Raw genomic sequence first — 6,444 nt, forward strand, 5'->3', positions numbered from 1 at the left:
AGGCGAATATGAGTTGTTCTTCCGCGGAAGAATCCTCATGTAAAGGGTACGACAGAAGCTTCTGCTTGAACCAACGCGTGAAACATGAGTTGTGCTCTTTGAGTGTATCTCCGTCCGTCCTCTGTTGGCCTCGGTCATTGTACGTCTTCTTAATAAAGGTTTTGTGCTCTACCACCCAAGGATCGACCACGTCTATGTGTTGTAGCGCGACTAGGTTTGCTCTTTCAAAGTCGGCGAGTCGACCCTCGAAGTCGACATGCATTTCGCGGCGACCCTCACGGTGACCCCATCCAGCGAGCCTGCCGAGGTGCCTGTTGACGGGCAGACCAACGGGGTTCTCGATGCCTAGATAATTCGTGCAGTAGGAGATGCACTCTTCGGTCAGAAAGCCCCTGGCTATGCTTCATTCTGGACGTGACATGTTGCGAACGTATCCTTTGATGACACCGTTCATCCTTTCGAACGGCATCATGCTGTGTAGGAACGTCGGCCCGAGTTGGATGATATCCTCCACTATATGGACCAGCAGATGCACCATAACGTCGAAGAATGCGGGCGGGAAGTACATCTCAAGCTCGCATAGTATCACCACGATCTCTTCCTGTAGCCTTCTGAGTTGCCTCACGCCAATCGACTTCCGAGAGATGACGTCGAAGAAGTTGCATAGGCCAAATAGCGTTTCACGGACATGCGCGTCCATGATCCCACGGATTGCAACTGGAAGTATCTGCGTCATCAGCACGTGACAGTCGTGAGACTTCATCCCGCTGAACTTCTACTTCGCTGGGTCTAGGTATCTGCTTATCTTCCCCACGTAACCGTAAGGAAGTTTTACTCCTAGGAGGCAGGTGAAAAACTGCTCGATCTCCTCCTGACTTAGAGTGAAGCATGCGGGAGGGTAGTCATTTCCGGTCTTCTTGGCCTTTTTGCCTTTGCGACGACTTTCTGTGTCCTGCTTCGCCTCATCATCATCATCATCATCATCATCATCATCATCATCATCATATATAGCGTGAAGCTCCTGCCTGATGCCCATTGATTTCAAGTCTGCCCTTGCTTTCGGCCCATCTTTGGTCCTCTCTGGCATGTTGAGCAGGGTACCAAGCAGACTCTCGCACACGTTCTTCGTTATATGCATGACATCAAGGCTGTGAGGCACACGGTGGATCTTCCAGTACGGCAAGTCCCAGAAAACAGACCTCGTTTTCCATACCTTCAGCAGCGGCTCTGGCGCCTTTCGCTTCTTTCCCGGCTCTGGCGCCTTTTGCTTCTTTCCCGGCAGTGGGCAGTCTTTCCAATTTTTCAACAGCTTGTCTATTTCCTCACCGCTCCTCGTACACGGGCGTTTTCGGGGTTCGGTTTCACCATCGAACAAATCCTTGCGTTTCCTCCACGGGTCATCATCACGAAGCCACCTTCGATGTCCCATGAACACGGTTTTCGAAGACCCGGGATCTCTATCTAGCTGGCGATACGTTGTGTCATCCATGCACCTTACGCATCTAGAAAATCCGTGGAATACCTGCCCCGCAAGATATCCGTAACCGAGATAGTCGTGCACCGTCGTGAGCAGTGCGGCTCTCATAGGGAAATATTCTTTCTCTGCGGCGTCCCATGTATTGGCTGGTGTTTTCCACAGCGTGTCAAGCTCCTCTTTCAGCAGCCCCAGATACAGATTGATGTCGTTCCCTGGTTGTTTCGGCCCTTCAATTAGCATACTCATGTGAATGTACTTCCTCTTCATGCACAACCAGGGGGGAAGGTTGTACATCCACACAAACACAGGCCAGGTGCTATGTGTGCTTCTCTGGCTGCCAAACGGATTGACTCCATCGGTGCTCGCGCCCAGCATGATGTTCCTTGGATCGTTCCCAAATTCTGGGTATTTGAAGTTCAACGCTTGCCACTGGCTCGCATCCTTAGGGTGACTCAGCATCTTGTCTTTTTTATCTATCTCCGGATCATTTGCGTCATCTTCTCGCTTCTTCTCCTCCCTATCCGCGTGCCAACGCAGGAGCTTTGCTACCTTAGGATCCGCGAAATACCGCTGCAGACGAGGAGTGATCAGAAAGTACCACACCACTTTTCGAGGAGCTTTCTTCCTCTTCTTGTATCGAGTGACACCACTTTCAGGCGGGTATCCTCGGGCCTGCATCCTTCATACAATGGAGTAACCGCGTCTAACTCAAGTTGATCCATCTTGGCTTTCTCTCGGGCGGCAGCTCTTGCGTTATCCGTCTGCTTGAGAAGCAGCTCTTGAATATGAGGGTCCTGCACCCAGCCCATCGATGGTCCAGCGTCGTCTGCTCCGCCGGCATCATCATCATGTCCTGCATCTTCTACATGATGACTGTGTACAGCATCACCGTCGTGATCATCTCCTGGGGATTCTTCGTCTTCTCGCCCCCCCGAGCCGCGGTGGTTGTCTTGCTGCCCTTCCTCATTTCTTGCCCGGCCCCCATGGACGACTTCGTAGTCATCTTCATCACCTTGCCACCTATAGCCATCCATGAAACCACGCAAGAGCAGGTGGTCCCGCACCTGCCCGGAATCCGGGTCCGCAATAAGGCTATTCAGCTTGCATCTTCGACACGGACATCTTATCTCTGTCTCGTTCTTTTGAAGCATCTCGGCCTTCGCGGACCTCAAAAACCTATTCACGATGCCTTCGGTCATCGTGCGGACCATGGTCGCCTGCGGGGTAGAGCAAAACGATATTTTAGAACCAAGAAAAAATTTGGCATGACTTTCCCTAAAAATAGGACCAAAAAGAATGCTTAATGCCAAAATTCTCGCCGAAACGGAAATGAATCAACATTCCGGCAAAATATTGGCAACTATCGCATTTCAAATACCGGTACACCTCCAAACACAAACACATATGCAACACCACAAACATATGCAACACCACGAACATACATAGATCTAGCTAGGGCATAAAAAGTGCATGTGCACATTGTTGTAGGGAGAACAACATAAATATAGCTTCCCCCCTTACTTACCTAGCAAAACAAGGTAACTTAACCACTTAATTTGAATGAATCTATGGTGGAAATGAGGTGAAAAAGAGGAGGCACCCGAGACAAGGAGGAGGCGGTGGAGAGAATGAAGTGGGGAGAAAGTGAGTGTGGGAGGAGAGGCTGTCCAAAATATCTTGTTGCTTCCCACTTACTAATGGCGCACCAACAACAAATGCGCCATTAGTAATCCAGGTTACTAATGGCGCACCCCCTGGTGGTGCGCCATTAGTACTTTTGCAAAAAAAGGAATAAAAACAATAATAAAAAAATAACATTAGTGGCGCATCCTCTGGTGGTGCGCCATTAGTATGTTTGGACAGGCGCACTAGTTCAAAAAACAATTTGGTACTAATGGCGCACCGTGGGCAGGGTGCGCCATTAGTAGTTTCAACACTAATGGCGCATCAGAGGGTGGTGCGCCATTAGTATATACTAATGGCGCACCACATATCTGGTGCGCCATTAGTGTCAATTCCATCTATAGCCCTTTTCCTAGTAGTGTAAATACAAGTTTTTAGCAAACATTGTATAAACCTAAAAGCCTTGATCACTCCATCAAAACATATATTCCGATTCCGAGATGCTTGCTCTAGTCCATAGAAGGATTGCTGGAGCCAGCATGCCTTTTAGGATCCTTAGGATCGACAAAACCTTTTATTGTATCACCTATAACTTTTCTTACGAAAACTGGTAAGAAAACTTGTTTTTGACATCCATCTGTAAGATTTCATAATCGAAAAATATAGCTAATGCTAACATGATTCCGACGGACTTAAGCATCGCTACGGGTGAGAAATTCTCATCGTAGTCAATTTCTTGAACTTGTGAAAAGACTCTTTCCCACAAGTCGAGCTTCATAGACGGTAACATTACCGCCCACGTCCGTCTTCTTCTTAACGATCCATTTATCTCAATGGCTTGCCGATCATCGGGCAAGTCCACCAAAGTCCATACTTTGTTTTGATATATGGATCCTATCTCGGATTTCATGGCTTCTAACCATTTGTCGGAATACGGGCCCACCATCGCTTCTCCATAGCTCGTAGGTTCATTGTTGTCTAACAACATGATATCTAAGACGGGATTACCGTACCACTGAGGAGTAGTACATATCCTTGTCGACCTACGATGTTCGATAGCAACTTGATCCGAAGCTTCATGATCACTATCATTAACTTCCTCTTCAACAGATGTAGGCGCCACAGAAAACATCTTTCTGTGTTGCATCACTCTCTGGTTGAAGTAAAGGTTCGACAACCTCATCAAGTTCTATCTTCCTCCCACTCAATTCTTTCGAGAGAAACTCCTTCTCTAGAAAGGACCCGTTCTTAGCGACAAAAAATTTGCCCTCAGATCTGAGATAGAAGGTATACCCAACTGTCACCCTTGGGTATCCTATGAAGATGTGTTTGTCCGCTTTGGGTTCGAGCTTCTCCGGCTGAAGCCCTAAGCATCGCATCCCCAAACATTAAGAAACGACAACTTTGGTTTCTTGCCAAACCAATGTTCATATGACATCGTCTCAATGGACTTAGATGGTGTCCTATCTAAAGTGAGTGCAGTTGTCTCTAACACATAACCTCAAAATGAAAACGGTAGATTGGTAAGAGACATCATAGATCGCACCATATCTCATAGGGTTCGATTACGACGTCCGGACACACCATTACCTTGTGGTGTTCCAGGTGGCTTCAACTATGAAACAATTCCACAATGTCTTAAGTGATTGCCAAACTCATAACTCTGAAAATCCCCTTTTGATCAGATCGTAGGAACATGATCTTATTGTTATGATGATTCTTAACTTCACTCTGAAATCCCTTGAACTTTTCAAACGTTTCAGACTTGTGCTTCATTAAGTAGATATACCTATATCTACCCAAATTGTCAGTGAAGATGAGAAAATAGCGATCTCCACCGCAGGCTTCAATTCTCATTGGATCACACGCATCAGCATGCATGATTTCCAACAAGTCACTTGTCCGTTTCATTGTACCTGAAAACGGGGTCTTAGTCATCCTACCGATGAGGCATGGCTCGCATGTGTCAAGTGATTCAAAATCAAGTGACTCCAAACATCCATCGATATGGAGTTTCTTCATGCATCTTACGCCAATATGACCTAAGCGGCAGTGCCACAACAAAGTGGTACTATCATTATTAACTCTACATCTTTTGGCGTGAACATGTGTATTACCACGACCGAGATTCAATGAACCATTCGCATAGGGTGCTTGACCATGAAAGGTATTATTCATGTAAACAGAATAACCATTATTCTCTAACTTAAATGAATAACCATATTGCAATGAACATGATCTAATCATATTCATGCTCAACGTAGACACCTGATAACATTTATCTAGGTTCAATACTAATCCCGAAGGCAGATGGAGCTGCGATGGTGATCTCATCAACTTTGGAAACACTTCCAACACACATCGTCACCTCGCCCTCAGCCAGTCTCCGTTTAGTCCGTAGCTTTTGCTTCAAGTCACCAATAATAGCAACTGAACCGGTATCCAATACCCAGGTGCTACCGGGAGTACTAGTGAGGTACACATTAATAACACGTATATACTTTGTTGAAGTTTCCAGCCTTCTTATCTACCATGTATTTGGGGTAATTCCGCTACCAGTGACCGTTCCCCTTACAATAGAAGCACTTAGTCTCGGGTTTGGGTTCAACCTTGGGTTCCTTCACTGGAGCGGCAGCTGGTTTTCCATCCATGAAGTTTCCCTTCTAGCCCTTGCCCTTCTTGAAACCAGTGGTCTTGTTAAACCATCAACACTTGATGCTCCTTCTTGATTTCTACCTTTTGTGGTCTTAAGCACCGCGAACAGCTCCGGGATCAACTCCATCCCTTGCATGTCATAGTTCATCACGAAGATCTAGTAGCTTAGTGATAGTGGCTAGAGAACTCTATCAATCACTATCTTATTTGGAAGTTTACCTCCCACTTGATTTAAGTGATTGTAGCACCCAAACATTCTGAGCACATGCTCACTAGCTGAGCTATTCTCCTCCATCTTGTTGTCAAAAGAACTTGTCAGAGGTCTCACACCTCTCAACACGGGCATGAGCCTGAAATCCCAATTTCAGCTCTTGGAACATCTCATATGTTCTATGGCGTTCAAAATGTCATTGGGATCCCGATTCTAAGCCGTAAAGTATGGTGCACTAAACTATCAAGTAGTCATCAGGATGTGTCTGTCAGGTGTTCACAACATCCACAGACGACGTTGTAGGGGTTTGCACATCGAGCGGTGCATCAAGGACGTAAGCCTTCTGTGTAGCAGTGAGGACACTCCTTGGACTACGGACCTAGTCCGCATCATTGCTTACAATATCTTTCAACGTGGTCTTTCTCTAGGAACATATGGAAACAGGGAGCTACAACATGAGCTATTCATCTACAACATA

The sequence above is a fragment of the Triticum dicoccoides genome, chromosome 7A (assembly GCF_002162155.2).
Source record: "Triticum dicoccoides isolate Atlit2015 ecotype Zavitan chromosome 7A, WEW_v2.0, whole genome shotgun sequence".
NCBI lineage: Eukaryota > Viridiplantae > Streptophyta > Magnoliopsida > Poales > Poaceae > Triticum > Triticum dicoccoides.